The 22,014-nt window shown below is 31.7% G+C and overlaps 1 protein-coding gene across 6 annotated transcripts in view; it reads left to right on the top strand.

The window, feature by feature from the left end:
• Positions 1-22,014, top strand: part of LOC113511818 (caskin-2) — a 350,084-nt gene that overhangs the window by 292,263 nt on the left and 35,807 nt on the right. The window lies entirely within an intron of this gene.

The following is a 22,014-nucleotide window of genomic DNA, read 5'->3' as shown; positions in this document are numbered from 1 at the left end:
TCTTTAAGTAAGCATATTTCATACGCGGCTCTTCTGAGAAGCTTGTTGCGTGGGCTTTACTCTTTAGGCACGCTTGTAGTGTTCCTACATGCATAAGTTACTACATATTCGTCGAGTCATTGTTGATTATGGTCGTCGGCCGACTGTTTAGTTTATTATGTGAACAACGTACGAACCATGCCGGTTTTACCTAATGAAGGGCAACCTGCATGAAGGTGGTGCTATATCATTTTGATTAAATACATTATAAATGAAATAGTTAGAATTTTATACAATACAGACTTTATATTTAAAGTCATATTTTCGTTTAAATATCCATAGACTCTTAAATTTCTCTTATTCCTTTAATAAATATGAATTTTTAAATTTATTATTAGTATGTAACTTTAAATCTGGATCTAACTATACCAGTTACTATAGTAGTTGCTATGGGAACGGGTTGTAGGAAAAAAATAGTCTTTCAATTTAAGAAATATTTTTTATTATTATCTATTATGAGATTTTAAATTACCAATTTCAATTTCTACCTTTCTTCGTAAACTATTTCTAAATTCGTACTGTAATTTCAATTTTTCTAAACCTTTAGCGTGTTTTAAAATTCTGACAAAGCGACCGCTTCCGGAGCTTCATTATTCTTTAGAAAAATCTCAAATCCTTTCCAATCCGACTTTCCGTGCACTACAATTATTTTCTGTTCCCCTCCTGCACTGCATATTAGAAAGGGACGTAAAGTGAAAAGGCCTTTATGGAAGCAATCCCCAGGGAAAATCAACAACAAACGTAAACAGGGGACTGAACAATTCTTTCCTTGCGTAAATTATGCAGAATCCCCAAGTATTCGTTCCGAGGAAGATTTTTATGAGCTAACTTATTCTTTTATGCAAGAAACATAAACGTTATCAGTTTACAGCACAAGAACTGAAGTAATAATGAATGATTTATAAACACCGTTATTATGCAAATAATCATGATAACAATAAATAATTATGATAATTAGAATTTGTTATCATAAAAACAAAATATAAATTTTAATTTAGCGGCTTTAATTTTATCCTTCATTGTGTACAATTTTGCATGTGAGTAACCATAGGCACACACACACACACACACACACACACACAGTGTAACGCAGTTTATTATATTCATAGTACTATTAATATCTGCAGCCGATGAATCTCGTTGACTTTTTCCTCCAAAATTAAAAAATAATACGAAAATACTCATAAATATAAAAATTCTTAGCTTATCAAACAACGAGGTCAAATAACAAAGTTTATTCAACCTGTAACGGCTATTCGACAAATATGTTATGTATATTGTGTACCTAGCAAATAATCAAAGAGATTTATACATAAGAAGTATTTATATTTTACATATTCGATAAGATATCTAAAGTTATTTACAGAACGACAAACTTGAACCACAATCATTTTTAGTAAAATGAGAACTAATTAATATTAAATAATAACTTAATTAAATTTAATGAATTTAAGATAAACAGTATTCACAAAAGATCCTTAATTACCTAAATATTTATTAATTTATAATAACAAAAAGTTTATGTAGTTAAAATACACCAAATTTAATCTAAAACATTTAAATAATTCTTAATACATTTTAAATATTTAATGAACTTATTAATTTTATTATATTTATAATTGCTTTTTATACATAACTGCAACCATCAAAAAGATATTGTTATTTCAAAGTGTTTAGTTTAAATTTTTATCTAATTACAAAACCGTGTATAAAGAAGGGCGACTTAATTAAAATAAACAAAATAAATCCACACGGCGTCGATGTAGCTGAGTGTCAAGTTCATTTCAACACAATTTCACATTTAAAGTCTTATTACGTCGCAAGAGCAAACGTTATTCCGAAATTCCGACGCGACGTCGCCGAAATTATGCTAGGGGACTAGATAAATACGTATTATGTTTTTAATATAAATTGCACAGGGTAATTAGGTATCTGTTGGGTGCACTGATGTTTGTGGATTCCATTAAAATTACAATTTAAATTGGCTTATACTTCACTTATTTAGAGTCAAAAAATAAACTCAAAAAATATTTAACCACTTTTAAAAATTCTTTCACATATAGAAAGCTGCATTGTCAGCAAGTAACATATTACTCATAATATATTATTATTAATCTATAGGCTGTGTTTTATTTAAAAAAAGGAATCACGAAGTCGGAGTGAATCGTTAGACACATTTAAATATATCTAACTTCACATAAATTCAATATAAATATTTGTAAAGAAATTTTAGAATCCTTTAAATTTCGTGTAATTACCATTCTTGAATTTGTTTACTCATATCGCATCCATTGTAAAGGTAATATAAAGGTCAATGACCAACAGATACACGAGTTTATTAAAAATTGAGAAATCCGTCCAAAAATATATTGTTCATGCTCTAAAAAGCAGCCCTACATCACAAGGCACCCAAAGTTAATTTCGTCGAAATGAAACGGAGCGACTATTCAAAGGCTGAGCGCATGTAATTTTTCTTTCATTACACGTCAAAATGGCGGACTGTCACTGCCAAATGATATTTCAGAGCTCTTGTAGTTACTGTCTAAAATGAAATTTGCGAGGGATTATTCCTTTTTTTTTTATAAACATTTTTTGTTATAATAGACAGTGTGAAACTAAGTGGTGATAATTTTCGAGCGTTTCAAAACAGACATAATAGACTGGTACGTCAAATGCAGGATTGCCTTTCATGAATTTAGCCTAGTTCTTATTAGTTAAATGGGAAGTCCTTTAGAAACTTTTTTTTATAAAACTTAATAGCAAACAAACTGACGGCCCACATGATGGAAAATAGTAGCCGTCGCTTATAGACATGAGCAGTACCATGAATATAATAGAGTATACCGTTTCGCCCATGATACCCCCTATGCGTTGTTATTCCTCTTTTTTAGGACTCAGGTGTTATTCCTCAGTATCCTGTAAATTCACTGCCATAACACAACTGTTTCACGGTTGAAACACAAACGAGATACTACACGTATATAAACCATCTCAAATGCTTAGTATTTTTTTAGTCTAGTTTATATTTATTATTATTATTATTATCACTACTTGCAACTCGACTAAGTTAAAAAAGTAGTTACAGTACTATTTCAAATATTAGTTTTTTGGCGTTTCACATTCTCTTACGCATTAAATTAGTTGTTACGGTAATTAAAATTGACATAAGTTTACTTGTTGGGGAGTATGACGGATTTCCCTGTTTCATGGTGAATTATAAATGAATAATAGTCTTTTAATAATAAATTGCTTCCGTATATTTGATAGAAAATTATGCAATGAAAAAAAAAACAAAAGAAGAACAGTAGCTGATAAAATAAAAAGAATATATGGGTATTAAAATAAACCAAAAACGTTGCAATTAAATATTAAATAAAATAAATATTACTAATATTTATTATTAATAGATGCCTTATGACATTTCTAATCTCGTACTTGTATTATCATTATTTATTATACTACTTAAATAAGTAAGTGCATTGGCCAACCCTAAGCGTAATACACATTTAAATTCAACTACGAAATACGAGTATATTCACTAAAACCGAACCGCATTTCTAATGAAAACAAACCGAAATACGACGGCCGTTAATCTACGTCTAAAAAAAGTATATAGTTCGTGTTAAGCCATGTTGAGCCCTTTGGAACACGTAAGACATTGACCATTTTTGTTCTTGTATAGATGGATAAATACAATTTCTTTAAATTAAAATACAATCATAAAGAAGCCAAAACTGATCATAAAATATTAACTTATGTCGAAAAACAGCATTCACAATATTTGTTACAAATTGGTGATGACAGTCAAATGACAATGTTTTTTCTATAAAGTAACTCAGTTGTACCGATTTATTTATCAATTTACCATTATAATATTATAACTACATAAGCTTCTACTGTTATATGACTACTACTATATGTTTCGGTACTCGTTGTCTATTTTTATATAATATAAAAAAAAACAATTTTTTTTTAATGACTGTACTAAATTTTTTTGTTGAGTAAATGAGTATAAAATAATGCATGCTTAACATTACAGCCGTACTTACACTAGTGTAAATCAATATTTATAAATAAATAGGATATTTAAAATAGTGTTAAATAATTACTTTTAGTAACATGTTAAAATATAATTGTAAAGAAATATACTTTTTTATACCAAGAGGATGGCAAACAAATATAGAGCCCAATGGTAAACGGTCACTTTAGCCTATGGACGCCTGCAACAATAGCGTTGTCTCGTGCGCGATATCAAAAATATAATAATATTAAAATATAAAATTATATCACACTTAGTTCAATAATTCGCACTGTTTACGCCATATAGTTGATATGACCTAAACGGCGCGGATTTAAATCTCGTTCACTTCGAATTCTTTCAATCATTCAAAATTATTGAATCAATATTTTCGTATTTAAATAATGTTTTATTTATAACATAACAATTAATAAATTTCTGTCTAATCATAAATAAATGTTTAAATAGATAACATTTTCGCATAATCTATGTATTTTAAGGTTGATCGCTGTGTATTCCTTGCCCCACATTACATTTGGGTCAAACGCCGTTAATTTAGGTTACATCGCGGTAGTTAATGAACCAATATTTGTGTGTGATCTCATACATCGCGTCATGTTACCTACCTACATTGAAACAAGGTGTTGATCGTTAATTTAAACAAACTATAAAATATACTATAGATAAGATATTTCTTTCATTAGAATATAGTCATCTCGAAACTTAGGTAAACTTTGTACAAAAATCTTTTGCTTGGGCACCTCTATCCCATTCGTGTTTCTACCATGAAGCAGTTGTTTGCATGGCTGTGTTTCGGTTTGAAGGGTGGGATATGGCAGTGAATTTACAGAGTACAAAGGAATAACACCCGAGTCCTCAGGAATGGCAACGCATGAGCAGAACAGTATACTCCGTTATGTCCGTTGTACTGCTCATGTCTATAGGCGACGGTTCCCACTTTCCATCAGGTGGGCCGTCAGCTTGTTTGCCATTTTAAGTTTTATAAAAAAAAAGCATTATTTATGTTAATGTTTTTTTTTTTTTTAATTTACACAGTGCGGCTCGATAAGATATAGTATGACTTTACCAATACGATTTAATTCGCCACAAGTAAATTTTATTTCACAAATGAATCTGTCTTCAGTCGTGTCAAGACCGGATTTAAAAATTAAACTATCTATCGATTTTGATACAATTTCTCTAAGACTGATCTGAAAGTACTCGTATACCTATCCTATCAGATAAAAAAGATTTTTCTAAATCGTTTTATAAACGGCGGAGTTCTGAATAAACATAAAAAAAACTAATTGAAAACCTCCTCTTTTTTTGAAGTCTTGAAATTTTAAGTCTTCATACAATTCGGTTCATACTATCGGGTTTTTTATAACTAATAATGTTTACTTGTATAAGTGTTACTAATTTAAAAAAAAGGTAATTATCTATTACTACGCTTTGGATTTTTGAAAGCCGGTAGACTTATTATGTTTACTATTGCCGTTTTAATAAGGATCACTTTACTGTGCTACTATAAATGCCTTTAATGTTAGTATCAATCTATATTTTATCAAAACATAATGATTTAATTAAAAATTATTACACCTTATCATATAATCGTTTTTTTTTTCAGATAATTAACTAAACCTCAGATAATGGCATTAAACTAGTATACAGAGATCTCAGACTATATGTACAATAAAGATTTTTACATTACAATACAATACAATATGCTATAGAGTCCCAAAATTTCACTGTACTTCATAACGTTTTATTTTTTAATTTAATTATATGAATTTTCCCAAATATCTAATCCTGTTTAGTGAATTATATTTCTATCTCATAAAAACAAAAACTTTGGTATAAAAAAAATATTTTTATCTTTGAGTACCAAAACGTCTGCTTTCCTTAAAAAAAACTTACTAAAGTCTCAAAATAAGTCATTTAATACTTTTTAAATTATGAATTTAACAGTTAGTACAACATTGTAAAGGAAAGCAAACATTAAAACTTTATAAAACAAGTTCTGGGCGAGACAAAAGTTTATAAACCTCAGCTTTATATTAATGAGGCTTATGTATGATGCGTCCACGATATTTACTAAATATTAATAACAATTTATTCTTGCCCATCTGTCAATTAAACTGCACGACCGCATCTCTTATGAAATTATAATTAAAACATTGGTTCACTAGTGCGTGACGCCATTATGAAATTGATATTGTACTCTCTACAAAATGATTTCATGCTTCAATGCACTTGAATACATTGTAAATAATAAATTGTATGGGCATAAATTTCTCTTCCTCATTCCTGTCAAGGAAATTCAAATGCACATAGAAAACTATCATCATAAAATGGGTTTGGGTCTAAAAGTTAAAGAGCGTATGGATGAAACGACTTATATAAATGGATGTAGCAAGATATAAGCACTTTGTCCTCTCTGCCTACCCCATAAAATACCAGTCTCTCCTAACCAAGTCCCTGGACAAATCTACCGATATTACAAATACGAAAAAATTGAATAAAGGACTTATCTATCTTACATCTATTTTAAACCCATACCAATATTTTATATACAATATTTTATTTTATTTACTGCATATTTTTTAAAAATGATAATATTTTTCTGAAATTTTAATATAAATAAAAATCGTTATTTGTAAGAACAAAAAAATCGCATAACGTAATCCAAAAACCAGTAACCACATCGACGAACATAAATAAGTATCTAAGACACCTGATAAACGCAGTCATATATTTTTTGTTGTCACTCGGCAAAACCGGAACGTAAAAGTAAAAAGTTAAAAGGAAACTCGAATAAATCAAGCACGTCGCTACATAAAAACGTCTGTATAGGCGTATGAAGACTGCCGTTTTTTTGCTTCAAAGACATTTGGTCGCAATTAGAACGGAATCAATTTAGTGCCCGCGATAACATATTATGCTATATATATGCCAAATATAGATTTTATACCGCGTGCTATGGCGACATGCTGTTACGAGTAGCCTTATTTTATAGCTTAGTTTCTTTACAATCGTTATATTGAAGTTTTTTAACGAAGTTATGCTAATGGCAACACTAAGAGTTATTCATGTCAAAGACCAGAACGAAGCTGAATGAAATATGAGCTGTAGAGCGGATGAAGAGGCTTGTTGTATAGAGCGTTAAGTTTTTATAATTCAAATAAGTATGAAGCTTAAGGAATTTAAAGGGAATTACTATAAACTGTTATTAGGACTTAATAAAAAAGTAACCAAGTTTTTTTAAAGTTACCACAGAAACACTGTCGAAATGATATTAGTAATATGTATATCGATACATTGGATCAATTAATCGATTTTAATTTACACTACTGTTGGAAAAAAAAAACAGGCTGTCAGGCATGATTATGATCTGACCCGGTCATTATTATTTTGTTTACATTTTCATTAAATTCTATTAAAATAGACTGCTATATTGGAATACAAATTTTTAGACTTTCACGTTACATGATTTATGATTTATAATAGACGAGAATTAACGCAACAATTCAAATTCAAGTCATCGTTATTCAAATAGCCTTGTTTACAAACACTTTTAAATCGTCATTTTTTTAATATACTGCAGGGTTCGGAAAACTGTTATCTTTTATAATTAACTGAATATTAGCTGGTCGAAAACTAGAGATAACCCAAGAGAACTATTATATTTTACTTAAACAAACCCCTTCATTTCCGTCTCTTTTAAACTATAGCTTTATTGGAATATGGTAAATGAGGGAATATGGTTCTTTATATTGTATTAATGAAGAAATGTAGTTGTAATAAACAATTTGCTAAACATATTAATATTAGTAAATTATAGTCACCTAAATAAATAAACATATGTAAAGCTGTCCATCTTATTGTTGGCTCAGTGCCAACGTAGTTACTTTTTATTTATATCAAAATACCTACACCACCTATACATGTAATGTGAGGAGCGATATTATCATATAGCTGCGTAATATTGTTGGAATATTACCCTAATTCCGTAGGGAAATGTGCGCTGGAGTTATTTATATGTTCCATTTAGTACCATTTCGGCAACTACGATAATTTATTCGTATAAAACATAGGCCCAGTTTCGACTGGCGGTGTTTTTATTTTGTTGTTATTACAAATCGTAATAAAAAAATGTGATGCAGTTACTTCTAGAATTACGTGGTGAATGACACGTGTCATCGCTCCTTTTTATCACCCGAGGTGTCGTAAGAGGCAATATAAATGAAGGAACCATAAAAAACTAGTGTAAAGATAGAAAAATTCGAATTAAAACTCTATGCCAAGCCGACTGGCCACTTTAGTAATAATGCCCTATATCTTCCTCTTATGAGGAGACCAATACTAGGACGTAAATAAGTTATTAAAAATTATTTGTTAATCTTCGATAGTAAATTATCTCATTGGATGCTAAAAGAATTAGAAAAGTAAAAAAATATATATAAATTTCATGAAAGAAAACTACCAATCTAATATATTCCTAATCATACAAAATTTTTTTTAGTAATTAAAATTTCATTCATCATCATCTTCATCCACTAATTAACTACTGCTAAACATAACACTTATTTATATTTATTTAAAATAACATGACATACACGCTATTACCAACGATGGTATTTTACGGTCAAATTATATAAAATACCATTCGAGAGTCCATAACTAAATTCACACGAGTGAATCTGTAGGCAGTAGCTAGTACGAGTAATAAAATAAAGTTGTTAGACCCATTTACATTAAAAAACCTATGCAAATAAAAGCTTCAACAGCTACTTTATCTCAAGTTTAGTACCATAATAATTAGCTGATATAACCATAACGAGTGTTCTGCTATTAACGTTATTAATGAAGCATCATAAACAGTTATTTTAACGGTTAACGGAAGTCGACAGCGAAAAACACACGAAAATTGTTATGATGTTATGTCTTTCAACTACAACACTATAATAACTGTTATCTCATACATAGTTATAAATATAAATTTCATTATATCCTATTGTTTTTATAATTTTTTTTTAAATGATGTTTAGATGTTCTTATTATACTTAAGAGTGTAAAGGAATTTGAATTTAATTTGATAATGATTGTTTGTTTACTTTTTTCCAAAAAAAAAAAAAAAAAAAACAGTTGTACGTCTAACGTTTTCAATCTCGATAAAATGACTATGAGATTATCATAGGAGCAAATATTTCGATTTATAACATACACTCCAGTTGATAGTTTACCAACTAAACTGTATGCTATTATGCTTTAGAAAGTAGGAGTTCTTTCTTTCTGAAGTCGATTGAAAATATTCAATGTGGAAACCTTTAATGATAACATAACCTCGTGGTCGGGGAGAAGGGATTGTTAGTAATGGGGAAATTAGTGCCCATCGCTATCAAAATACCTTAACAGGTCGACCTCCACGCGGTTCCCCCCGGAAATTATCGCGACTTATTTATCATTGAATTCGTCTCGATGGGCTAACTAACCTGCCGTTTCATCCTCATCAATCATCTCTCACTGGTGCCCCGCTAGTGTATACCGATAGCGCAGGCGGGGTTACCATTCCATTATCATTCATAAAAAAAACCTCCGTGGTCGATTTTTATTACTTCAAAAGTGGACCACCCTGTATATTTATGTATTCAATTATTGAACTAACTTATCCCTTTTAATAGTCAAGTCATTGTTCTGTACAATGTGACCACGCTCAAAAACCAGTTATTAACAGTTTAATCATCTTGCGGTAGAGGAAATAATATCTAACGTTATTGCCGCCCTTTTGTTCCATCTCATTGGTATTCCTAAACAAATGCTTTCTCGTGCCTAGTAGCTTCATGACCCGAAATGAAAAATGCTTAATTAACAAGCCTATTAATATTAGATAACAGACCGCTTCGGTATACCGTCTTATGTCCATCATGACTTATGATGTACAAATCGCTGACACATTCGTCATACTCGTGCACGGGCGCTGTCTGTAAAAACTGATTATTTAATATATTACTATTGATTTTATTTTATTTAAATCTGACTTTATAGACATCATCATTTATGCTGTGCATGTGAATCAGTCAAGTCTGATGTCGAGAATATAGCTAATAATTTGAACACAATTTTAAATTATATTTCATTCTAAATATGAAATTTATTTTATTTTATTGATTTATTTACGAACTGTAACCTTATTCGATAATTATTAATTTCATATTTGATTTGAATGCCTTAAAAATATAATATCAAGCACAAATTTGAATAAAACAAAACATTCTTAAATTCGAATATTTTGAAATATGAAATAATAATTTTAAGAAGAAACCATGTGAAGAAAACTAAACGGGCAATTTATAAAAAGTAAAGCCCGTTTCATAATGATGCATAATTCTGCTGCAGAGGACCGGCACGTTGAAATTTCGGCACGGGACATAAATCCGGCACGGCACGCCCACGGCGACGTCGCCTCGACTACGATGTAGGGTTGACGACTTCCCATTATTTGGATCTTTAAAAAAGCAATTATTTCTATTAATAATATACTATTAAAAAAAAGGAATGCCAGGATACACCCATTCAGAGTTAATGGCTCGGAATGGAAAATGAGGGTTTAAAAGTTATTGCGCGTGTTATAATTTACATATGTATAAAACTATACAGTGTGGGCTCTGCATAAAATAGGCTACCCCTTCGTTTCCCGCAGGTGTTGTAAGAGGCAACTAAGGAAACTTAATAATTAAGGGATGGCCAACAGCGTCCCTCTTAAAACATTACAAAAACCTAACTGCAGTTGCTAACCCGCTTGCCAAGCATGGCAACTAGTAGCAAAACTCCCCTTCTATGAGGGAGGCCTATATTCAGTAGTGGACAGTTAATGGCTAATATGATGATGGTGATAAAACTAAAACTTATTTCTAATTTGATAAAAAATAATTTATGTAAATCAATAAAAAATTTCTTGTTACTCTTATTTATGTTATTTAAAATATAAACACAAGACTAGAAAATACTACAAAAGACTGGGACTGCAAAGGAAAATTATTATAGAAATTATGTATGTATTTCCAAAACCTAAAGGTTATTGTGAAAAACTATTGGTCGCTAAACTAACAATGTTAAAAAAACTCTGAAAATTTATTCTTTTCATTCTAAATACTTTATCTTATTTTTTCTTTTGCTTTTATTGTATTATAAATTAATAGTACAATAATATTTGATATAGGTGTTAATTTCATATTGTATATATAAAATACACATTCAATACTATTAAAATTCATACTACGTCCGCCACACCACCGGCATAATGTTACAAAAACAAAAACAGATAGCTGTTTATAACACATGACATCCTTATTATGCAAAGCCTGACTTTTAGGGTTGTAACCTGTTATTTACGAATCTCATTAGAATTCTGCACAAGTCGCAACGCGGTCTTTACGCCCCTGTTGCACAATAATGCATAAAAGAAACGTGATGCGTTTGAGATGCGCCGATTCGACGCTATATTCACAAAACATGTAAAGGACTACCCACACTGTATTCGGGGAATGATTTTAAACGAATAATTGTTCATTTTCACTGTCACAAAATTCTTTGCAAAATTTTGTGTGATATTTACGTACTGTGGAGTGTAGGGGCATTTCAACTTGCAATACCATAGTGGGTCTTATATTATGTCAAAGATATTTTGTTGATTTTTCGATAAACTCGAGTTGTATATTACACCTAACATATTAAGGATCATACAAGCATATTAAAATAAAACTTGACATTGCGATAGGTGGCGAATCTGAATATATTTTTTAAATAAATTATAATAAATCTAAAACTTCTTATATACCACAGTAGCTATATGTCCTTGCAAATAATTGCGCGTTCGTTTTCTTGCTTGACATATGATCACAAATAACCCCTTTTACGCATCAAAAACTGATGTTAAAAATTGTAAGTTCGGAGATACGCAGCCCGCAGGCACAGTTGACAGTTTGATTTAACCCGTGTATGATTTGTTACACCTTGTTACAATGTTGCCTGATTTGTTATACAAAAATATTTCCTTAACAAGATACCGCGATAAAATTATAATGCCGCTCGCAGATTTCGTGGAAATGGGCGTTACCACTGTCTGATATAATTGTTACATATATTGTTATTAGTGACTTTTGATCGAAGCAAACTCATGAAAACATATAATTAAAATTGATTTGAAGCATTGAGATTCTTTTATTATTACAAAAATGTAATATAACATACAAGCTGTTTTGTGCGCACACTTGGAAACTAACATACTTATATATCTCGTTCCCATGGGAACGTTATTTCCATTATATAAGAAAACTCACTCAAAATTTCATATTTGTTAATCAAGTAGTGTTTACCTACCTAAATATTGATCAGTCGATTAGTTTCTCTTATTATATTATCTAAATTGATTTTAAACACTTAGATGTTTTTTATCAGTTACACATATAAATACAAAAAAAAAAAAAAACATAATACCACATATAAAGGAATATATTTTCCTAACCGATACAGTATGGATCTACGCATTACCATGATCGCAGTCACCTAGTATCCAATAAACAAACTCACATGCAACCTAATAAAAAATCTAATCAACAACAGAACATTTTAATTGCAAACAAATGATGAACGGTCGGTTTACTATACAAACGGACATAAAAGAACGGTGAACACATGGCGGAATTTACGACATGAACAGGAACAAATTAACAGTTGGGGCAGCCCTAAACCAAAAGTCAATGGTGTGTAATGACCACGGCCCAATCAATTAAGACACGCAGTATGGCCAGACGGCGGACAACACTGACAATGCCTTATGGCTTAGTCTTTCACTCCAATTATTTTACTATCCATTGAATAAACATTTTATGTTACATAATAATTATTGTGAAAATATCTGTAATGAATATTTCAAACTTTTTATTCTCTCAAATTATTAGCAATTAATCCTATTTTGTTTCAAATTTACCGCGGAACTCTGTCATTTGGAAATATACTTACTTGACTACTTTGAAAGATCGGAAAATTAATCAATTCATCCAACTAATGTTAAATTTAATATAAAAAATTAAAATTAAAATACTAATAAGCATCAACCCTAATAGCAAAATCAATAGCGTGTAATAGCCAGGCCCAATCAATTAAGACACGCAGTGCCAGACAACGCCACCCGCGCAGTGTGATCGTGCCTTTACGCCTCAATTACTCGTCCTACAGACATTGCGAATGAATCACGTATACACCGGGGTTCTAAAATATTTATTATTATATTGTATCAACCGTTAACTGTCCACCTCCACCATAAAGAGGAGTTTGCCAGCAGGAGTATGTCACGCTTGGTAAGCGGATTGGCAACCGCAGTTAGGCTTTCAGAGGGACGCTGCTATCCTCGACTATTAAATTCCCTTAATCGTCTCTAACGACTCCGCCGGGAAAGGAGGAGATGGGCCGTTCTAAGCCGGGACCACACGGTAACTATAAATAAAATAAATAACAATATTTCTTTCTTCTGTTCTTTTACTTCCTCCCACATACATGACTATTATTATATCATTGTAGATAATCATGGCGATTGACACGATAACTTTCAAACAAATAGGCGGGGTGTATAGCTGCGATTCTATCATAAGTAGCTAGCCGTTCCGGCCACCAGATGCATCTTTACTAACAACGAGTATCCAAATAACGAGTAAAATTGTGCTTGGTTATATATCTATGTTCATGCGTGCAGTGCAACAAAATTGTTGGTTTACTAAGAAATTTTGTAATTGTTAATTTAGCACTGCACGTACTAGGTCAATGTATCGACCCACCTGTTTTGTATTAATTTCCTTTATTTGTATTTAGTATAGGTATACTCGTATAAGATAATTTTTATTTCTTAATTTTGTTAGTTATAACCGAGCCATTGGAAATATACATTTCTACAATCCTCATTGTCTCAATACAACCCGCAACACTTGGCTTGGCATATGAATCAAACGCGTCCAATTTAGACAGATATTTTTATGTAATTAGGAATGACAAACAAAATGACGGTTTTCCATGATCCTCTTCCGTTCCCTTCTTTTTGAAGTCGGTTGAAAATAATCAAATCGCTAAATCGGTTTTTGAGCTTTAGCGAGACTAACGAATAGCGATTGCTTTTTATAATATTTGATTACTGAAAAAGATTCTTGGGTTATTCTTTAAAGTGTTTTTCTTAGCGGTTTCTCGAGACTTAGTCAACTAAATAGTCCCGCTTTTGTTCCTGTATGATTTTAAATCAAAGAAATACTTCCTCGATAAGCAACTTACCCGCCAAATATCAAAAACCTAGTTACAGTATTTTTTAAGTAGTTCGCTTTAGTATCACTTTATCTCACTTATTATTAAAATACTTTTTAATTTACCTATAAAAGCTGATACTAGGTTTATTTCTAACATAAAAATGTAAATATGGCGTCATACGTTCCCTGTTTATTAATGTATACATAAAACTTTTAGACATAAAAAATATAAACAGCAACTTGCCTAATAATCGCATTAAAAACGCCGCAAGCGAACTGTTTTTACTCAACAAAACCGCGCAGATGGTCATAAAACGTATGTTTCGCATGAAAATTGGCATAAGTAAACAAATTACGCTAGATCACTCGCTTGTCTGATATATTTTCGGAAAAATAACTCAGATGATGCATTGTGAATTACGTGAGAACGCCTTGTCATGTTGTAAATCAATATATCCCATCGCGTAAATAATTCATCTAATAGAATTCGTACTTGTGATCAATGCTTACAAGTTCGACAACCCTGCCTATTGCAAATATATGATCATACATTTGCAATAGGCAAGGTGTTGTATATTTTTTTAATGGGTGAAAATGAAATGGTAACCCCGCCTGCGCCCTGGAAACTATCATGGTTAATTCCTGATGAATTCATCATGATGGGCTAACTAGCCTGTTTTCATTTTCAATAATTAAAATAGGGGGGAAAGGGATTGTTAGTAATGGAGACTAAAAATCCCATTGCTAGCAATATACCCAACCAGGTCGACCTCCTCGCGGTTCCCCCTGAAAACTGTCATGGTTAATTCCTGATGAATTGATCACGATGGGCTAACTGGCCTGTTTTCAATCTCATCTATCACCCTTCACTGGTGCTCCGCCAGCGTATCCCGTTAGCGCAGGCGGGGCTACCATACCATTTTCACCCATAAAAAAAAATAATTAAAATAGATAATTTTATTCGATGAATGCTCATTGACATTTTTAGTACTAGGGTGCGCAGAGCGGACAAGGTCAGTCGTTTTATAAGAATGTATGGAGCAACGTGATATCATCACTTGTATCACGTTGTGAATGGTCACGCGCAATAAAACTTCATTCGCACATCGACGAATATAATAATATTTGTTTTTTTTTCAAGGTAAAATAAGAAATATGTATGTTTAATATATGGAATAACCTTGGATGGAGGGAGGAAAGGGATTGTTTGCAATAGAGTTTGACAGCCCCGTTGCTAGCAATATGCCCTATTAGGTCGACCTCCACGTGGTTCCCCCTAGAAACCATCGTGAACAATTCTTGTTGAATTCGTCACGATGGACCAACTGACCTGCTTCATCCTCACCTATCGTCCTTCACTTGTGCCCCGCCGGTGTATATCGATAGCGCGGGTGGGGTTACTATTTCATTATCATCCATAAAAAAAACCTTTGGATGGATAACCCTCATGGAATCATCATCTTATCAGCCCTTAACTGTCCACTAAACACTAAGCACTAAACATAAACCTTTATTTGTGGTTAGGCGGTACGAAGTTCGCGGGGTCAGCTAGTAAATAAATAAAGGCGAATATATTGTATAAAACAAAATTAATTCAGTGACACTGTCCTTCTTAATCATAAAAACGACTAAACTTATAAACCTATTTTATCTATAGAAGTATTTTGTCTCGTTCTTTTTTGATAAATTCTCACTTTGAAAGAAAGTGACAGAACAGTGTAAACGTTATTAGATTTTTAGAATGTTTTGATTTTTATATTAAGGGGTAAATGTTTTGTCATAATAAAATAAACTGCTATTTTGCACAGCAAATGTACTTAATTAAACTTAACTCATAAAATATAAGTACTTACATTATTGGATCTCATTAGTTATCATAGACACAAGTGAACCAAGTCACGCTTTTAATTGATATATGTATTCATATTAGATCTTTCGTAATCTATTTTAACACATATCACATGTCAGTTACAGTAGCATTCATTGTCACATAAACAATAGTAATATCGAAAGCTTTGAACACGCCCTTTCTGTGCCTGTATTTCAAACTAGACCATGTAAATTCATTATACAGTTTTACTCCACCCATATGTCTTTGCATGGAAGGGGAAAACTACAACCTTGTTTTGTATTAGGTAATATTTTAACTGATATCAAAAAGTACGTATGTATTTCTCAATATTATCTATTTATGTTATTTTTCTGTAATAAAACTTAATCTATACTTATATATTTTTATTTCTAATTCAATTACACTTTTTAACAAAACGTTTCTCTTCTTCTTACTATTAACAACAACATTATTTTTTCTTTATTACAAAACATAGACAAATAGTATTGTCAATGCACTAAACATATAAATATATAAACAAATAAGTTCAAACTTGTAGCGGCGTGGCGAGCCAGGTGATGTGCTCTCTCTAATATGGTTGAGTGCAATGACGGCTGGCTCATCCGTCATACTCGTGAACGGGTGCTGCTTGTGGGGACTGGTCTGTTTGGGTTACAAACACTGATTAGACTATTTGCTTTTGCAATAGCATATGCTGGTGGTCACTCTATTCTCCCAAATTTGAATTTAAAAATGAATCTATATTATTGTAAACAAATATAAAATTTATTTGAAAAGAATACGAGCTGAGTTTCTTGTCAGTTTTTCTCATCTCGAAAACATTCCAAACTGACGGTAGATTTGACATATCATAAGAATCTGGAATAGACCTACATGAATAAAGATATTTTGAATTTAAATAAGTACCTGTACTTTGGCAACAATTTCATTATATCTTCGCTATAAACCGACTTATATAGGATATTTTTAAATCGAGAGAATGTTGTTCATGCTTTGTTAAAATTACAGTCGGTTTTTAAGTGATGTCCAAAAAAAGTGATACGGATTGAAAAATTCGTCTGTTCTTATAGTAATTTTAGACAATAACATCGCAGGTGCTATAACGATTTTGATTTTGTTTTGTAATTGATAGAAATTATTCCTATTCTCCTCCGATAATAATTGTATGACGAGTGAAGTTTGCATTTTTGTTTTGTTTATTACTCGGATTTACTTGAGAAAATTTGATATTCAGAATAATTGTGTCTTAGAAAGAAATACTAATAAGTCGCGAAATACAGTAAATATATAGATTTAAATAATTTAATACATTAATAATTAACCAGAGAGAGACTTTGTACAAAAGTCGTTTGCTTGGACACCTCTGCCCCATTCGTATTTCTACCGTGAAGCAGTTGTATTTGCATGGCTATGTTTCGGTTTGAAGTGTGGGATATGGCAGTGAATTTACAGGGTACCAGAGGAATAACACCCGAGTCCTCAGCAATGGCAACGCATGGGAGGTATCATGGGCGAAACAGTATACTCTGTTATATCCATAGTACTCCTCATGTCTATAGGCGACGGTTACCACTTTCCATCAGGTGGGCCGTCAGCTTATTTATCATTCTAAGTTGTATAAAAGAAAAAACATAATTTAAAAAATTGTTACAAACAAATAAATGGAAATTAAAATCACAATTATTACTTTTACTTAAATTTAAATCATCGGATTTAAAATAAGTTCATGCAATGTAAGCGCAATTTGTCCATATCGGCATGTAATACATTTTAAAATCGTAACTTGACGATTATTCACGATCAACAGCAAGGTCGCGTCCAACTAAAACCGGTTGATGTGAATAAATCAATAGTTGCACTAGTATATTGCCAATGAATAAATAATTAGCCTACTTTCTGCCGTTACTGAGGTGCGAATGATACGATAATTTGCTCTACATACTCGTACGTACATTATGTAGTTCTGAAGGCCCTACAGTACGCATTTTTTTTTGTTCTTGGTTGATAATGAAATGGTAACCCCGCCTGCACTATCGATATACACTGACGGGGCACTAGTGAGCGATGATTAATGTAATGAGGATGGAAAGGCAGGTCATCTTGACGAATTCAATAATAAATTAGTCGAGATGGTTTCCAGGGGCAACCGCGTGGAGGTCGACCTGATAAGGTATATTGACAACAATGGAGACTAACCTCCTTATTACAAACAATCTCTTCCCCTTACAGTACGCATATTTAATTATAACAACTTACAATCATCTCCGCAAAGAAACTTGTTTAAAGAAGCTCGTCTAGGAAAGAAATACCAAACATATGGATCCACGATAAGGTGAACATGACCGTTAGCATCAGATGTAAAGATAATATTGTACCCAAAAATTACAAACGAAATTCGTTTTAAAATCGAAAAAAGAATAGAGTGAAACCTAAAAGTATTACCTATTGTAATCTTTTGGAGGTAATAATAAAGTAAATAAAGTATCTATGTAAAAGAGTCTGTGACAGATGCTACTCTTACATTTGTGCTAATAATCCGTGGTAAGAGGACCGCAGGTACTATCGTTTATCTATGTGATAGTCATTGATTATATTTTCAGAAATAATAGGTGACAATGAAACGCAATTAGAAATAGGAACAGACAAATTTCTATTCCTTTTAAACAAGTATTGTATTTTAATAACCAATATGGTACCATTTCAGTGTTTACTCGTACTTGTTGATTTATGAATTAAAAAAAAAAAACAATTGTTTATTTTTCTATACACAACAAAAATTAAGAAGACAATATATCAAATATTTAGTTGAATCTCAATACATAAAGTAGAATGTAAGATATAATAAAATAGTCTATAACCGGAACACCATCATAACTCAAGTTTAAACTAACTTAGCAGACTTTATAGATATCCATTGAGATTGTCACATAATTCATAAGTTATGTCGGATAAATCCCGACTTTCACTTTTATTGTTGATACTTCAACGCGGACAAATACACCGTATATCATGGCAACGGCCATTACGTTAAGATGCAAAGAGAGATTGACCTACGACAGCTACATAGTTCGCTGTATCAGAAAGATATGGCGCCCACGTATTTTACTTACAAACAAACCATAATGTCTAATTGGATGTTCTCACCAGATCTCTCAAATAAGGGATAGACAGAAAGAATGAAATAAATGATATAGCATTTATTCTAATCCTGCCAATCGATCAATCAACTGTCTGTCTGTTTAGTTGAGTGGCGAGTAATTTAGTAAAAAAAAATACTCTACTATAACGCTGGCCAGTTAATTTATTGCTCAGGTATGGAAAGCTACGCAAATGATTGCTTGTTTTTTAAATAACATTTCGGAAAAAGATTATTTACCTTTTTTTTGTATGTACATAATTGTAATGTTACTTGATAGTTTCTTTATTTCTGAGCTGATTTTAATAATTTACTTAGTAATCAATAATTTTTTCGGTCTATTTGTAGCCACTATCTGTTTATATTTATCATTAAAATTCACTCACATTTAAAAAAAATGTATAGGTTTTTTTAAATGAACATTCAGTATAGAATGTTCATTTAAAAAAAAAACTATTGAAAAATGCATTCGATGAAAGTGTACAGTGAATTCGTTGCAAGCGAGGTTATAAATCGAATCCTACATCAATTTTATTATTGAGTGGGCTGGCGCCAAGTGGTAACACACGTTCGCCATCTTGGTGAAAAATGCGCTCACGCTCCGTTCCAGTTGCTAACAAGCACCATGCGTGTGCGCAGACATTCGCCCGTGTAAATAATAAGGCGCCCATGCAACAATTAATCAAAATATTTCGATACATTATCGGGGAACATTTGGCGTTCCATTGTTTCTGTCTACCTCAACGGATGACAAGCATGACGCATATGCTAATATGTGTTCTTCAAGCTTATTTCCTTTACTTGCGATTCAAACCTGTTTTAGCAAGACTAGTTTTTTAAACAAGGTTAGTTGTAATGGGTTATCAAGCCAAGCTGAAACCGAGAGATAGTATTTATGAAACTGTACAACTTTCTCCAACAACCATTGTCATAATATTTAAACATTTCTTTTTTATAATTTTAGCTGTATCTCACACTTGTAATATGTTTCTGCCAACAAAAAATGACTGTGTTTCGATTTAAATTATGGGATATGCTAGTGAAATTATTGATATGGAGATATCTTAGTCCTCAGTAACGGCAATGCGTAAAAATTACTGTGCGTGACAATAGGCTCGATTCTGAGGTTAATACTTACTTAGAACTGAAAAATTGCCAACTTATTTGCCGTTCCAACTTGTATAAAAAAAATCATATTAAATTCATGACGCGATCGCACATTTTGTATAAAAATCAAAAATTATTTCGTTTATTTTTATGAATTTATTTAATTAAATACAAGTGCATTCCAAAACCGAATAAGAACCCTTATTGTACTTAAACCTTGCCTTACATATAGCCGTACAATATTTCGTAGTCAAGTAACATTTTGTGTAAGTAGATATAATAATAGAGATTTCACCTACGTTTCTTGGGGAAAATTATTCAATTGCATTCAATAAGTTTGTACTTGATATATGTACCTATTACAAATAACACTATACCTAACAACACTAACAACTGAATTAACACTTTGAAGTGTGAATAAGTGGTAATTTTGTAACGCTATTGGCAGTAATTGCTTATGAGATATTAGAAATTGCTTTTGCGGAGGGAATTACAGTGAAATCGATTCATTCATTGACAAGTTAATCGCATACCATACGAGAACTCTCTGTGAACGTGTCAAGTGCAATTTTAGTTTCTCCCATCTTTTGAATTCAGCAACAGATTACTGTCAGTGTTGGATACATCCTTATTGTAACCTATTTATATTATACTTATATGTGAAAGACTGTAAATATCTTTGGATGTTTAAATTTTATAATTGTTACTCTTTGACGCTCGAAAACCGAATGGACTTTTAAGAAATTATAATTGTAAAGAAATAGCTAATACTAAATTCTAATTATTATTATAAAAAATGTTACTTAAAAATTTTAAGTTGTGGTGAGAATAAAAATGCAGGTGAGTCAAATCATCGTGATGAATAGTATGGAATTCAGTACGATGGTTTCCAGGGAGGACCACGTTTAAGTCAACCTGACAGGGTATATTTCTAGCAATGGCATTGGTAGTCCGCTTTAGTAGCAATCCCTCCTTCCCCATCAATAATTACTATTAGGTATCTGTTTCAACATATGACAAATGCTATAAAGGTCATGTATATTTATGTATTGAACTCTAGGCATGTGAGTTCAACTCACACCTGACCGGATTTTTAAACCATATTTCCTTATTACAACTTATTGTAAGTATGCTTACATATCTACTAATATCAAGCACTAATCACACCAGGCCACACGGAACCAATCTAACACAGTAATAATTTATATCTCGAAACGACTCTCGTACTAAGTGGATGCTCGATGTTTCTCGAATGTTCTAACTAATAGCATTAATAACTAGCATGTCAACAGGGAAAGCGAATCGGTTACATTTGTTTACATCGGCCGATACCGTGGCACAATGCAGCGGACATTTGCAAATCGACTCGATATAATGATATAAAATGGCGCACTCACTACAGTCTATTATTTTAACGATAAATAAATAATTTGTTGTTTCTGAATGTAACAGACTTTAATAATAACATAATTAGTATAGAACCAACAAGATATTGTAGTAAACTCTTTATTTTGAACATAATAATCGATTTACATATATGCGAAATTCACGTAGGATTCACAAAAAATATAAC

The sequence above is a fragment of the Galleria mellonella genome, unplaced genomic scaffold (assembly GCF_026898425.1).
Source record: "Galleria mellonella isolate WM207_F2 unplaced genomic scaffold, CSIRO_AGI_GalMel_v1 utg329, whole genome shotgun sequence".
In the NCBI taxonomy this organism is placed as follows: domain Eukaryota; kingdom Metazoa; phylum Arthropoda; class Insecta; order Lepidoptera; family Pyralidae; genus Galleria; species Galleria mellonella.
Note: the sequence above shows the minus strand (reverse complement) of the source record. Positions and strands in the feature narration are given on the sequence as shown.